The sequence below is a fragment of the Castor canadensis genome, chromosome 1 (assembly GCF_047511655.1).
Source record: "Castor canadensis chromosome 1, mCasCan1.hap1v2, whole genome shotgun sequence".
Lineage (NCBI taxonomy): Eukaryota > Metazoa > Chordata > Mammalia > Rodentia > Castoridae > Castor > Castor canadensis.
Genome location: NC_133386.1, coordinates 45,396,532 through 45,412,462, shown reverse-complemented (window position 1 = coordinate 45,412,462; position 15,931 = coordinate 45,396,532). Strand labels below are relative to the sequence as shown.

General features: G+C 39.7%; 2 non-coding genes and 1 pseudogene across 2 annotated transcripts; all 3 read right to left on the bottom strand.

Moving 5' to 3' along the window:
- Positions 1 to 3,074: 3,074 nt before the first annotated feature.
- LOC141415829 (small nucleolar RNA U3) lies at positions 3,075 to 3,283 on the bottom strand. The gene has a single exon (XR_012440788.1). It is a non-coding gene; the product is annotated as a small nucleolar RNA U3 (small nucleolar RNA).
- Positions 3,284 to 6,982: 3,699 nt separating this feature from the next.
- Positions 6,983 to 12,541, bottom strand: LOC109693831 (B-cell CLL/lymphoma 9 protein pseudogene; annotated as a pseudogene).
- Positions 11,210 to 11,316, bottom strand: LOC141416116 (U6 spliceosomal RNA). Its single transcript, XR_012440998.1, has one exon. It is a non-coding gene; the product is annotated as a U6 spliceosomal RNA (small nuclear RNA).
- Positions 12,542 to 15,931: the final 3,390 nt, after the last annotated feature.

The following is a 15,931-nucleotide window of genomic DNA, read 5'->3' as shown; positions in this document are numbered from 1 at the left end:
ACCTGAGAAATAATGAGGTTAAGGGATAAAAGATTTGTTTTGGTTCCTGATTTCAGAGGTTTCAGTCCAAGGCTCCATTGCTTTTGTGCCTATGGTGAGGCAGAGTGTCTTGGCGAGGAAACTTGGAACAAAGTGGAACACTTCATAGCCCTGGGAAGCAGAGAGGAGGGGCTAGAGTTCCATCCTGGCCTTAAAGGGAGCTCCCCCAGAGACTTCACATCCTTCTACTAGGCCACATTTCCTCAAGGTTCAGCCACCTCCCAGAGTAACATTATAGGCTCACAAACAGCCCAGATCTAAATGATAACAATAAATCTTTTTTTGCCTTGTTTTAAAATAATTCATCTAGGGGATTTATTTAAAGCGTAATTTTATTTTCTTTTTTTTTTTTTTCTTGATGGGACTTGGGGTTTGAATTTAGGGCTTTGCACTTGCAAAGCATGTGCTGTACTGCTTCAGCCACACCTCCAGTCCATTTTGCTCTGATTATTTTGGAGTTTGGATCTTGGAACTATTTGAGCTGCCCTCCATTCTCAATCCTCCCAATCTCAGCCTCCCAAAGTAGCTAGGATTACAGGATTAAGCCACTTGTCCAGCTTTTTTTGACCTTCTGAAAGTACCATTATTTAGGTGGTTTCTACCAAATGTGATTTTCCCAAGTATTAAATTGTAGTTCAGCTAATTAGCATGTGCCTTATAAAAAAGATTGCGTTTGGCCTGAAAGATAAGGAATAATTATAGGGAAATAAACCAACTTATATTCAGGTACATGAATATAAGTACTTGAATGGAAATAAGAATGAGAAAATAGTCCTTATAACTTTGTCATTGATTTCAGAGTATGCAGTGCACATAAAACATGAAGAATTCAGATTTTCACGGAAAATCTCTAGGCAAATGATTTCATTAATATTTATGAGTTACTTAGAAGCTGAAACTCTATACACTAATAAGCAAAATGTCAAGTTGCCTTGTAAAATCAACTCCTATCAGATATTAAGACCAGCCACAATGTCCGTGGTATATTAATTAGTGATACTTCTAAATTGGTTTCCAAGTATTTTATTTTTTGTTAGCTATTATAATGGGGTTGTTTTCTTGATTTAGTTCTCTGATATTTCATTGTTGGTGTATAGAAACACTATATTTTATTTGATTTTTACTTTGAATGTTGACTTTGTACCCAGGACAGGAATTTTGTTTTGTTCATATTTCAGGTATTTAGTATTTGAGTGAATATTGATTCTTAAAAACTTGTGCCAACCTGCTCTATTAAATAATCAGACTGAAGCTTAACTAAGGTCAAATCTGATTATTTATTGTATCTGTGAGTGTTTAAACATTTCTCTTTTGGTTTCGATAGTCTCCCACTTTATTGGGATTTATTCATTTGGTTTTTTTTCTAAAAAAAAGATGAATCCTACAAAAACCTACTATTACTTTAACCTGTTTATTGTGTTGAATTCAAAAGTCTGCAAACAATTATGACCACCTTATTCCAGACACTGAGGACATGAAGACAAATGACAGCACTACTTTAAAAGATAGTGTGAGTTGAGTTTTCACAAAAAGAAACACTTTTTCCTCACAGACAAGATAGTTTGTGGTTGGGGAAGACAGACACATAAATGGATAATTTATGCAACACGGTGAGTGTAGTCTTGGTTTCTTCACTATGTTGGATTAAGAAGGATACCTAATCCAGTATGGTAGCTGGAAGTATGGAATAAATTCCAACACAGTGACATCTGAACTGAATAGAATTGCATATTAATAGCAAATAAGACATCTCAGGAGAAAAATTCAAAAGAATTACAGAGTGATCATGAGAATCTCAAATATTTGGTGTTACTGGAATTGAAGTGTGAAGCAGAAATAATAAAGGGAAGCCATGGAGAAACTCATGAGCCTTAAATGCTAAGTTTGAACACTTAAACTTTACTTTTGTGGATAATAGGTTAGTGGGTGAAAAGGTCAAAATTACACTTAATCATTCCACCAGCTGCAGGAAGAAGATATTTGAGATAGAGCAAACTTTATGTAAGGAAAGTAGCCTTTGAACCCCTCTCATTCTACATGTGTTCTTCAACGTAAACATTCTCGTGGGTTCAGCTGCTATTTACAGATGAAAGTTCTCAGTGTTTCTGTTCTCAGCCTCTCCTGAGTTCCAGATGCCTGGTTCTACCAAATCCTGAACATCTTAGAAAGATTTTCTAGTTACCTATCTAACCTAAACTAGCCCTACCCTCTTCAAAATATTTAGGTAATTTGTCTTTCTGCTCTCTTAAGTTCTCTCAGTCATTTCGTCTTTAAAATCTCAGTCATGTTTGAAATATGCATGCCCTTGCCCCCAGTGCACCTTATTGCTCAATTTTAATTTGTGAGTTCATTAACATACATTAATAATATAAAGGAGTCTCATTGTAACTCCATAGATGCATGCAGTGTACTTTGAACAAGTTTACCCCTCTATCATATTCCCTTAATACCACCTTCTCCCCCCCACCCACCCTTTTCTAACAGTATTTGGTGGGTTTAATTATGCTATCTTAAAACATGTAGTGTACTTCAATCCTCTTAAACCATCAACACTCTCCATTTCCCCTAATTCATCGCACAGATACCACTCCAGACAATCGTTTTACACTCATACTCCATTACTATTACTACTACTACTACCACCACCACCACCACCATTTTAGGTGTAGATTGTGCATATGAGCAAAAACATGCATTATTTGGCATTTTCAGCTTATCTTGCTAGCATTGTGATCTCCAGTTCCATCCATTTTCCTGTAAGTGACAAAATTTCACTCTTATTTATGGCTGAATAATACTCATTTGTGCATTTTATTTGCTCATTCAATGGTTTTTGGACACCAAGGCTGATTCTACAGCTTGGCTACTGTGAATAGTACTAAGATAAATGTGGGTGTGCAGGTATGTATGTCTTGTGTATGTTGATTTATACTCCTTTGAATATATGCCCAACAGTTGTATGACAGAGTCATAAGGTAGGTCTATTTTTAATTGTTTTTAATTTATTTTTTTTTTAAGCAACCCTATAACATAAAACACTCAGACAACATCCTCACCCTCTTACTTTTTCCAGAGGAAGAGAATAATCAGCAATGGCAAATGCCAGTTAGAGGAAAGCAACACTATGAGTCAGCTGCACACTCTTGAGAGCATCATCTCCTACTCACAGCTTCTGATACTCTATACCATCAAAGAAACTTCTTTAGTAATAGACTATAGAAATAATCCCTGAAAGTATAGGCCTTTATTTTTAATTTCTGATGAACCACCATACTGATTTCCATAATGGTTGTACTAGTTTACATTCCCACCTACAGTGTATGAGGGTTCTCCCTACCACCCCACAGCCTTACATTTGTTGTTTGTTTCCTCGATGGTTGCTTTTCTGACTGTGGTGAGATGCATTTCTGTTATAGCTAAAAATATTAAATATTTTGTTTATTTTTTAGCCTGTTTTACATCTGAGAATTGTCCAATTCATTTGCCCATTATTTGTTCTTTTTGTATTAGATTTTTGGAACTCTTGTATGTTCTAGATATTGGTCCTTTGATGAATAGCTGGCAAATATTTTCACCCATTCTGTAGGATGTCTCTTGACTCTAGAAACTTTTTCCTTTTGATGTGCTGAAGTTTTTTTTAATTTGATGCAATACCATTTATCAATTCTTGCTCTTATTTCCTGAGCAATTATAGTCCTATTCAGAATATAATTGCTGATTCCTTTATCTTCCAGGGTTTTCCCATAGTAATTTCAAAATTTTAGGTCTCATATTAAGGTCTTTGATCCATTTGGAGTTGTTTTTTGTACAGAGTGAGAGAGAATGGTCTAGTTTCAGTCTTTTATATGTAGATTATAGATAACCAGCTTTTCCAGCATCATTTGAAGAGGCTGCCTTTTTTCCAGTATATGTTTTGGATTCCTTGTCAAAAATCAGATGACTGTAGCTGTGTGGATTTATTTCTGGGTCTTTTATTCTGGGTTCCATTGGTCTTTGTATCTTCTGTTTTTGTATTAGTACCATGCTGTTTTTGTTACCTTAGATCTGGAGTAAAATTTGAAGTCCAGTATTATGATATCTTCAGCATTGTTCTTTTTGCTCAAGATTACTTCTGTTGTTTAGAGTATTTTATGTTTCCATATGAATTTTAGGATTGACTTTTCTATTTCTGTGAAAAATAACACTGGGATTTTGATGGGAATTGCCTTAAACCTGTATATTGCTTTCTTTAGTAGAGCCATTTTCACCATATTAATCTGCTAATCCATGAACATGGGAGGTCTTTCCATTTCCTGATGTCTTCAGTTTCTTTAAGATTTTATAGTTTCATTATAGAGATCTTTCACTTAATCTTTAGTTAAATTTATTTCTAGGGCTTTTTTTTTTTAAGCTGTTGTGATTGGAATTGTTTTCCTTATTTGTTTCTCAGCCTGTTCATTGTTGGTATATAAAAAGCTACTGATTTTTTATGTTAATTTTATGTCCTGCTACATTGATGAATGTGTTTCAAAGATCTAGGAGTTTTTTGGTAGAATCCTTTAGGGACCATATCTTACCCTGTCCTCAATCATTGTGTCCATTTCCCAGCCAGACACTGGTATGTCCCAAGATTCCCTGATCCATGACTATTCCTTGTTTTCAGGCCCCCAAAGTAGCTCAGTCTCAAACAATAGACTTCCCCTCAAGGTGACACCTTGCTATCACCCTCCAAGATAAGGCGAGCTAAAGAATGCTTTTCTTCACTGAAGCTAGCCTTCCACACTAGAGCAGTCAGTTTCATGAATCCCCACACTAGGTTTAAGGCTTGTAGGAGGTGTGGGCTTATCTTAACATTAGTACTGCCAGTGTAGTGTTTTGCCAGGGCCTTCTGGCTTGCCTTGTGATGGCATCTTTAGCTTCCCCTCCCCTCCTGGGGAGTGAGATATGGGCTTGGAACTATTTGCTGCTTTTTCTGTTGCTTCAATTTCTCCATACTTTTCTGATGTCCTGCACCTCTTTAATGATGTGCAATGTTCTTCCTCTTTCTTCAGAATATAGTCTCTCCTGTGTTACCTGACTGTTCATTCATGGAGTAAAAACCATGATGATCTCTGATTCTAATTCACCTTTCCTCACCTTCTTCTGAATCTTTGTTTTGTTTTGAGGCAGGTTTCACTATGTAACCTAGGCTGCCCATGAATTCAATCTCAGTTTAACCTCCTGAGTTCTGGGATTATAGCTGTGTACAACCATGCCCATAGATTTGTTTCTTTAATGGAGATTTTGGGGTTCTTTTTGGCAATACTGGGGTTTGAACTCAGGCCTCATACTTGCTAGGCAGCCTTACTGCTTGAGCCATTCTTCTGGCGTGTGTGTGTGTGTGTATTTTCAAGATAGAGTCTCTCAAACTATTTGCCTGGGCTGGCTTCAAACCATGATCTTCATGATCTCTGCCTCCCCAGTAGGTAGGATTACAGGCATGAGCCACTAGTGCCTGGCATTTAATAGAGATTTTTGTTTTTCCATTTCCAGGTGAAGTGATGACATTGATTTTTTTTTTTTAAGAAACAATATGTTTTACTTTTCTGGCAATATGTTTTACAGCTCTGGAGAATGGTTCCATACTAAATTTAATGAAGGTTACAAAGAATGTTTTATGCATGTTAGAGGGAGGAAAGGGAAAGAACCACAAAATTTAAAACAAAAAAAATCTTGGGTAATTTTTCAGCATTGTTTCTGCTAAACTCACTTGGGAATTCCTAATAGAAGGAGAACAGAAAACAAGGTGGACAGGGAAGAGTATACCGAGAAAAGAGAAAGGTGAGGGGGGAAAACAGTCTGGAAGGCACCCAGGACAAAGCTGTCCCTTTGGTGCTGGAAGGACACTCCCATGGAAAGCTTCACCAGAGTTATTTCCCTCTAAAGAACACTGGGCATTGCAGCTACCAAAGGGAAGAGGAGAGGCAGTTTGCCAGTGGAGGCATGTGGAAAGGAAACACATTTAAACTGAGGGACTGGAAGGAGGAAAGGAGAGAAAAATGTGGTTTGTATACTGGGAGAGATACTATGCAGAAGAGCATTTGAACTGAAAAACAAAGGCCTAACCTCCATTATTTTTAAAAGAAAAATTTCCCCTCTATCCCCACTGCTTGCTGAACTTAGTGCTTTTCATTCATACTCTGTTCTGAGGTCATATTTTGGTTTTTCTATATACTGGAGTTGAAAGAAAATAGTCCAAAGGTCTGAAGATGGATTCTCACCTAAACTAAACAGCCCAGCATTCCTGTTCTCTTGCCCCAAAGACTAAAGTGGATGCCAAAATCCCTACAATATAGTACATTAAACACACACACACACACACACACACGAAGCCCAAATCAAAGAGCAAGAACAGAAAAGAATCCTGGAAGAAGCCAGTCCAAAGGACACAAGCATACAGAAAGTGGTGCAACACATGACCTATGGCAATTCTCAAAGCACAGCTGCAGATTCTCAGAAGTAAGTACCATCTGGGGATAGCCAAGTCCACAAAAATAATTTTAAAAAATAAATTAAAAAAAACACCTGTTGAGGACTGTAAAATAGGTACAGTGTGTGTGTGGGGGCACTTGTGGGAGGGGAGAAGATGAATGAAGAAGAAAGTGAGGGAATATGGTTGATGTACTTCATATACATACATGAAATAGAGCGAGGAAACCTTTTGCAATTGCTTTAAGTGAGATAGGGAGGGGATTGCGGGAGGAGGAAGATGGTGGGGACAATCTAACCAATATACAATGTAAGGCTATTCAGAATTGGCACAATTAATCCCTCCCCCCGAATAATGAATATATGCTAATAAGAATGAAAAAACCCACCTGTTGATTAAAGGAATAATTTGTTTTTAGGTAAACCCATACATTCTTGAAGTCTCCCTCCCCTAAAGCTAGGCCTCTGTTCTATTGCATGATGAACAGTCAATCTTCCTGGAGTTCCCACAAAGCAGTTCTCAGGACCCAGAATCTCATCTTGACAAGGATTGACACATTAAGGGAGGCCGTGGACCTTCCATTCCAGGTAATGCTAGTCCCATTCTGGGGGCTTGGTTGCCCATTATCCCCTGCATGTGTGAAAATCCAGATCCAGGACCCTGGGGTTGTTTATAGCCTGGGACTTCCCCTTGAGAGAAATATTGCATTGTTTGTCTAGGCTTCTCAGATGGAGTAGTGCAGAACAGATCAAACCCAGGTATTCTGTGGCTCCAGATCAGATAACATCCTGCAGAGCTGGGTCTGTAAACTCTGAAGGCAAATTGTTCCCCAGCACACTAAAGGAATCAGACCCCGTGGACCTCCAGGCTTGCCACGTGCTGTGTCTGCTGAACTTTTGGGCAGGTTGCTGGGGCACCCAAGAGGGCCTTCTTCTGGGAAACCTATCCTTCCTGGGAGGTTGCTGTGTCCCCTCACTGGAACAATTGTGCAGGAATGGGAACTGCTTTGAGGGAGATTGTACTGGAGGGAAACCCTGCCGGCTGGGAGTCTGAGGGAACTTGAGGTTCCCTGAGTGGAAGCCCAGCATCCGGAACTGGACTTGGTGCATTGTGGGTGATTTCAGAGAGTTAATGGCTGGGGAATGCACCTGACTGCCTGCCATAGATATATCCAAGGGCTTCTGCCAGAGGCCTCATTGGACTGGAGGAGGCGTGTTGAGGCTAGTGTGGTTACTGGAAGGTTGAAAGGTAGTGGTGGCATATGACTGCGCTGGCTGTTAGTCCTTTGGTCGGGCCTGATTGGTTCTCTGAGATTCCGTAAACCACTGTTGCTGCCTGGACCCTGAAACATGGGAAGGGATGGCCTGGGGCCATGCCATACTCCTGCTGAGGGTGCTCACCAAATGGCAGGGGCACCATCTTCTGCTGGGCAGGCGGCATGTCTGAGCTACCTTGGCATATTTTCATCATTTCCTCAGGGCCTGCTCCAGACTCTCTCATCTTCTGAGGGGTCATCTGAAAATAAGATCCCATATTGACATTTGATTGACATCTCCCTTCATCCCACCAGTAACCATCCCAAACTCAAGTTCCCGACCAGGACCTATCTGTGGAAGCAATTCTTTTGGAAAGTCACCCCTGGAAGGGCTCAGAGGGCCCTTGACTAGTATCTAAGAGAAAAATGGGATTATTCCAAGGTCCACGTGGCAGATGGGAGCCTGGGATCATCCTGTTTATTCCATGCTGGGCCTGATATGCTCCATGCTCATCCTTGGGTTGAGGTGTTTCTCTGCCAGCTGCTGTTGAAACATCTCTTCAGACAGTCCTTGGGGGTTTGGGAAGCGTCCCCCTAGACCAGGACCACTGAAGACACCCTGGCCAGGAGGGAAATTTCAGCCATCTGGGATTTTTGGCACATCGTCTGGCCAACTGGCTCCACAAAGACCTGGTCTAGATGCTGTGTTGGGGACATTTGGCCCCACCATTTCAGAATTTATCGTTCCTGCAAATCCAGGGAGGCACATCTGGGTTCTTGACATGTTGGGGTGGGGACCCATGCCCCGTGGAGACAGAGAATGTGAAATGTTGATACCATCAGGAAATGGCTCTGCACTTCCAGGTGCCCAGCCTCACTAGGGGTCATCTGGTATGGAGGGGGAAGCCCTTGAACCAATATCCCTGGCCAGCACTGATGAACCATCATGTCCTGGAGGGAGCACTGCTGGACAACCACTTGTTCCAGCTTCCTCCTCTTCTCTTCATAAAACTTCTGCTTCAGTTTCAGCCATGCTGTGGGCCAGGGTCATATAGTCCATGGAATCAGGTCCTAAGGGTCCAGACTGGGAATTCATAGATGGTGGAACCATTTCATCTGGAGAAAAGGGCACATCTCTATGTCCTTGAGAGCCAGATGGGGCTCCTACAGCTGTCCAGGGTCCAGGTCCCTTACCTAGGGTTTGAGATTGAGCCATCATGGCCTATATTGGCCTTTCTGTTTTTCTGAGGTCCATTTAATACCCCAGTATTCTGCTAGGATTCCCCACTTTGAGTTCCTGTGAATTTTTTCTCTTCAAGGAAAAGCATACTCTGGATATTCCTGAGAGTTTGTGAGGAGTGTTCCTGGTGCTCCAACTATTCCTGACGTCATTGGGGTTCTCTCCAAGCGTGGGGAAGGGCTTCACCTTTGGATACTAGTGAGAGTGGGGGCTTTCGGATCTGCAGAAGAGCTATTGCTCCCCTGGGAGACAGGGGTCATTGCTCCATTGTTGGGAGTCAAGTTTGACCAGGTATCATCTGGGGGCACTGGAATGGAGCCAGCAGGACTGCCTACAGGAGAAATCAGTTTATTCTTTACCCCAGGACTGTCTTGGTCCAAGCAGCAGTCTTAGGTGCTGGTGCCAGAATGAGTGAAGTTGGCTGTATTCTGGTGTTCTGAGAATTCTGGCTGCTGTGGGAGAGGTTTTGGATCATTACAAAGGGAAGGTATCTGTGTGTTCACAGGGGCCATGCTTCTCTCTGTAGGGCTGTTAGACATATTCTGGATGTGGAAAGAGATAATTCTTTCAGCCTGGCCCTTCAGTACAGCATCTGCAGCATTACCGGCCATCTCAGTAGAAAACACATATATCACTTTGATTGGAGTCTTCTGAGCAGGTGTGGGCTCAGGGGCAGTAGTTTGGCTATGAGATGACAGAAGACCTGGGAACTGCAGCAGTCAATGGAGTCATTGAGTGCAGTGTGTGGGAATACTGTGACTTTATGTGGTCAGCAGAATTACATTCTTTCATGTCAGAGTCGTCATTTAGAGTCCCAGGATCTCTCTGATCAAAGGAGTCAGCAGAAATACTTCGCCCCATTTTCCCTTTGCCATTGGCACCATTTCCAGTCCCATTTTTCAGCCCCATGCTCCCACCTGGACCAGGGAGTCTTTGGTAATATGTCCCCCACTCTGTGAGTCGCAGGCTGAACTCCCCTGTTCATTCTCCTGATTGGAGAATGTAGAATCCAGCTGGGGATTTCCATAGTAGGGAGTAGGAACCATCACCTTCTGCATGACTGAGGGCTACTCTGTGTTTCCTGACTAGCGTTCTTCTCTTTAGGGTTACCTGAATGTATTGATTGAAATCCTGAGCTTGCAGTCACACACAGGGACAGGCTTATCCAGTTCCTCTCAGGTTGCTGCAGAAGCAGCTGCTGGGGGCAATGGCAGTGGCCACTGCTTGCTTGGTATTTTCCTTAGTGCAGGCCATCTGTATACCTTTTTCCTCTTTGTTTTTCTCTGCCTTGGAAGCAGTTCCTTTCCCTTTGCAGCTCTGGCATTTTCTAGGTGTGTGCCTCCTACTGCCCGAGGAAATACTCAACACAAATGCCAAGATCACGACTCTGGTGCTCATCCTGGAAGCAAGGGGTCCAGGAGCCCCTTGCTCAAAGGTGACCCTCACCTGTCAAGAGGTCCAATTTTCTCTGTCTTCTACATCAGAACACAGAAGTCCTTTCCAAGAATGATCAATGTCACCCAAACAGAAGGGATTTTTTTTTAATTTTTTTTATTATGGTATAGTCATTATATAGAAGGGGATGCATAGTGACATTTCCAATTAGGCTTATATTGTACATTAGTTACACTGCCCCCTTCATCTGTTCCTTCAATCCCCCCTCCCACTTAAAACAATTGCAAGAGATTTGATTTCTTTGTTCTATTTCATATAGGTATATTAAGTCCATCAACCATGTATCCTTACCTTAATCTCCTTCATTCATTCCCTCCCACTTGTAACCCCCTCCCCACTGTACTACTTTACAGTCCTGTTTTTCCTTATTAATATTTGCGTTGATATTCAGAGGGTTTCTCAATGTATCCCTGCTGTGGGTCTACTTTACTTTGGTCCATTCAACCCCTTCTATTACTCCCCCTTACACCTTACCTCCCAACCCCCATTTTTCAACAGCTTTCAGTACACTTCCTTATACTCCCAGCATGACATCCATGAAGGCAGAAGGGAATTTTTAGGCTAAAGTGGAGTGACACCCGCTAGTTCAACATTCAGTGCCTGGGAACTGGGGTGGGGCGGGGTGGGGCGGGGAGGAGCATAACTGGGAAGGGGACTTTGGTCTCCCCTGACACCCAGCAGGGTCAGCAGCGGTTCAGCGGCACCCCTGGCGGTGGTGGCCCTGTTGCACATCCGCAGGCACCTCCAATGGTGTTGATTTTTATTTATTTTTTAAAATATGGACTGCTTCACGAATTTGAGTGTCACTCTTGCACAGGGGCCATGCTAATCTTCTCTGTGTCACTCCAATTTTAGTATATGTGCTGCCGAAGCGAGCACTAGTGTTGCTTTGAAAAAAAAAATTTATTAGCTTTTAAGTTGATAATATTGTGATCAAAGAATATTGTTTGTGTTTTTCTACTTTATGCAAAGTTTTGAAGTTTTTTTGTGAGATTTTTCAGTCTCCTTGAATATTTCACATTGTTTGAGAAGAAGACAAAATTCCCTAATATCAAGTACAATTTTGGAGATATAGGTTGTCTACCTTATTTAGTATGTAGGCCTTTTAAATGTTTTCTTATATTTTTTCACTTGATCTGTCTTGAGCTAATATGATGTATTACTATTATTTCAGTTTAGTTTTCCTTGCATAGTCTGTAGTTCCTGCTTTATGAGGATAATAATTGTATTATTTAGTATATGAATATTCAACACTACTATACTTTCATTATGATTTATGTCCATAACATTCTAAAGTGTCTTCATTTGTCTTACTTATTGCTTTTGGGCCTGAATTCGCCTTTGTCAGAGACCTTAGCTTTACTTTTATTTGCAATTGCCTAGTCTACTCTGCCTATTCCTTTACTTTTAGCCTTTTTTGTAAATAAGTCAAATGAGTTAGATTCATTTACATTTATTGATACAACTTATTGGTAAATCTATTCAGCAGTTAGCCTAAGACTTTCAAATTCCTATTAGAGCTACCACCTAGGCAACTTACAACTATTTTCCTTTGTGAACACAATTCACAATACTGATGTTCTTACCTACATTTTCTTGACTCTCGTAAGAAATATTTTCATAAATCTATCAAAAGAGTATGGCAATCTTCAATCAACTTAAAAATGTAATTTCAAAATTACTGAAGAATAAAATGACATACTTTTGAGTAGAAGTGAGAAGTAGGCTAGAAGTAGGAAAAGTTTGGGGCTCATGTAGGTTGCCCAGGGATGGCCCAGACCACCTGCACCTAGCCGGGAACCGCCCATGCCTTTCCCCACTCATTGATTATTGGATGGGAATCTCTTGGGTCTGCCCTTATCATGGGTTAGGGTAGGATTTAAAAGCACCTGAAAAAGACAAGCAAGCTCTGTCAGCAGACTCTACCTGTTCCCCACCATGCTTCCTCTGTATTTCTCTTTCCCAAACATTTAATAAACCCCATTTACACTCACTCTTTCTGCCAGGACGCAAAACGCAAAGTAGTCTGGAAACACTGCTTGCTGTTAACAGAAGGATTATATTTTTTATTATGCAAGTCCAGATGGTCCAGCAGCACACCCATCACGTCCTGTAGAACAGCATTCTGGGGGAAAACTACTAGAGACAAGATAAGTAATGTGGTGGTGGTGGTGGTGGGGAGACACAACCTAATTCAAGGTTTGGTGGCTATGGTGGGTGAATGTGGGGGGGGGGAGGCTGTGGGCTGAAGTGCTTCCCTTCCTTTTTTGTAATCATGGTGCTGGTCTTAGGTGATATGGTATACAAGTAGCAAGATTTGATTTCCTTCCTCTGTCATGATCAGGACATCAGGGTCCAAGATTAGGGGTTAACTCCCCCTCTCTGAGAAACTAGCCTGTTAGGCAAATTAATTATTAACTCTCAATGTCCACTACAAAAAGATCATTGGTTGTCAATGCTTATTTCAGAAGCAACATGTGTTTATGTAGAATCTCTTAATTTTCATTGATAGATCATCATATCCTAATTTGAATGTGGTCAGTTGTGACAGGGCTGCTTTTGATAGTATCATTTATTTTTTAATGATTTTATTAGCATATACTATTTGTATAGGGGGATACACTGTGATAGTTACATATGTACTTTCAACATATCCTAGTTAGATTTACCCTGTCGTTCTTCCTCTTCCCTCCTCCCCTGATGCTATTATTTAAATGTGGATGTTATTTCCATGAGAAAAGAGAAAAATAAAAATTCTCTTTAAAAGGAAGTAAAGTGGCTTGGATATGAAATTTGCTTCCTTTAAGGGGAAAATATATTAGTGCAAATAATTTTCAGCACAACAAACTTGTTATACCTGGTTTTTGTTGTACTTCAGCTTTTCTAACAAGTGGTAGCAGGTGAAGTATCTTCTATAGATTGATAAGTGGTAACCTGATTCAGAACAGGAAATCAAAGAGAAAACAAGTTTTGAGTTGGGATGGATATTTACCTCATTTCTTCACATATCTGAATGTAAAATGTGACTAAAAATGAAACTAATAATTTTATTTTCTATGTTCATGCTTCCTAAATTTTCAATAATTGTTTTTATGAAGGAACATCTATATAGCAAAAATTTAAGAAGCCAAGATCTATATTTCATGCATATGGTATGTATTTTATTTTACTTACATAAAATTTATATATATTTGATTTTTAATTTAAAATATTGTATATGAGCTTTATATTATTCTTCAATAGTTAAAAATCAAATGTATTTGTTATTTTCATGACATTTTACTTTGTCCCTTTTCTTTCACTATCTTTCATGTACATAATAATGACATGTTCATGGTGGGTTCTTGATGAATAAAGGTGAGTGAATGACTGTTACACTCCTTCCCTAAGGTAACTGTAATTCCTGCTGTATGTCTGCTGGAACCAAATTTGCTGAAACCAAATCTGTGATATTTAACTTTGTATCAAGTTAACTGAGCCATGCAGTGCCCAGATATTTGGTCAAATGTTATTCTGGGTGTGTCTGTGAAGATGTTTTTAGAAGGGATTAACACTGGGACTGATAGGCTGAGTAAAGCAGATTGACCTTCGTAAGGGCAAGCTTCTTATAATCCATTGAAAGCCTCAGTCGAACATCAAGACTGGAAACTCTTGCCAGTCTGCTTTGAACTGGAGCATTGTCTTTTTTTTTTTAATTTCCTTTGGGTTCAAATGGAAACTTTGGCTCTTTGTGGGTCTCAAGGCTGCTGAAGTTCATAGTGGAATGTGCATCATTGGATTTCCTGACTCTCTAGCTGACAGCAGATCTTGAGATGTCACAGACTCCGTATTATGAATCTCGTTTCTCTCTCTTTCTCCCTCCCTCCCACCCCCATCCCTTTCTCTTTCTCACACACACACACATACACACACCCAACTGCTTCTGTTTCTCTGGAAAGTCCTAAGACACCTGGCCACCATATTGTTTTCAAGCATAATTTAAAATATTAATGTTCATCATTTCCTTGAATTGAATTTTCCTTAAGCCAAATCTGCCATTTTTGTCTTACTGGATACTTTAGTTTGTGATGTACACATGAAACTTTTGAAGAAATGAACTTTTAGATTATATACAGAAATAGATTATTATGATATGGTAATAGATACCCAAAGATATCATGTTTGAATCCCTAGAATGTATAAATGTTACCTTATTGGGAAAAGAATCTTTGTAGATATAATTAAGTTAAAGATCTTGAAAATAGGAGATTACACTAGATTATCTGAATGTCATCACAAATGTTCTTGGAGAGGCAAGGGAGCTAACACAGACAAAGGAGACCACAGGGGCAACAACTGGAGTGATGCAACCATAAACCAAGGAATACCTGCAAGTCACCAGAATCTGGAAGAAGCCAAAACAGATTTCTCCTGGAGCCTTCAGAGGGAATGTGGCCATATTGACACCTTGATTCAGAGTTCAGTCTTCCAGAACTGTCAGAATACATTTCTATTGTTTTGAGCCACCAAATTTTAAAAAATTTGTTCCTGACCGCCTCAGGAAACTAATACAGATGGAAAAAATGGAAACCATACTTAACTGACCATTAAAATGGCTATTATAACAGAAAATAGATTAATGTGTGTCAAATAAATTTACAAGTAACCAATTTGTGTTGCTATATTATTAATGAAAATCTTTCTATAACCTAGTGCTATTTGCTTGCATAATCTCTGAATTCATCCAAACAATTGTGGTAGTATAGACAAAGTTTTGAGACTAATTGCTTAAAAGACAGAATCCATTTCAGGCTGATGAAATGTGAATTTGGGTTTCTGCAATAAATAAGATATGGCTCATCCTCATATAATTGAACTGATAATCACCTGGGTAAACTTGCTCTTCAAACAACTAGTTGTAAAGTGGAGGTTAATACTCCTAACAGTAGCATGAATTCCTAATATCCTAATAAATCCCCTTTAACTTGAAATAACAAGCATTCGTTTTTCTTCTTTCAATTTATCCAAATAGTCCTAAAAGATATAATGATTCTTTTTTAATATTTATCTCAGTTCTTAATATTTTCTTAGCAGTTTAGGCTTCATCAATCCAGTCAGTTTTCTGGTTCAAGATTATCAGCTGGAATCTATGGCCTTAAGTTTATGTGTGTTGATCTCTTTTCAAGCTATAGAAAATTGCATACAGAAATTGAAACATGCAAGCAGTCTTTTTGTGACAAGCTAGCACAGTTCTTTACATAAATGTATCACCCAAGAAAACAATTCTGATTAATACCGAATATAAGTAGAATAAGATAGTTATGTTATGCACATAGTAAGTTATATAGTATATAAACTTATTACTGAGAGCTTACTTCACACCAGTCCTTGTTTTAAGCATTTTACACATTTCTCTTATTTAACCCTTACAACAATCTTATGAGGAAGATACCATTAAAACTTCCATTTTGCAGATGAGGGAATGGAGGCATTGGCAAAAACAAAGCAAAAACAA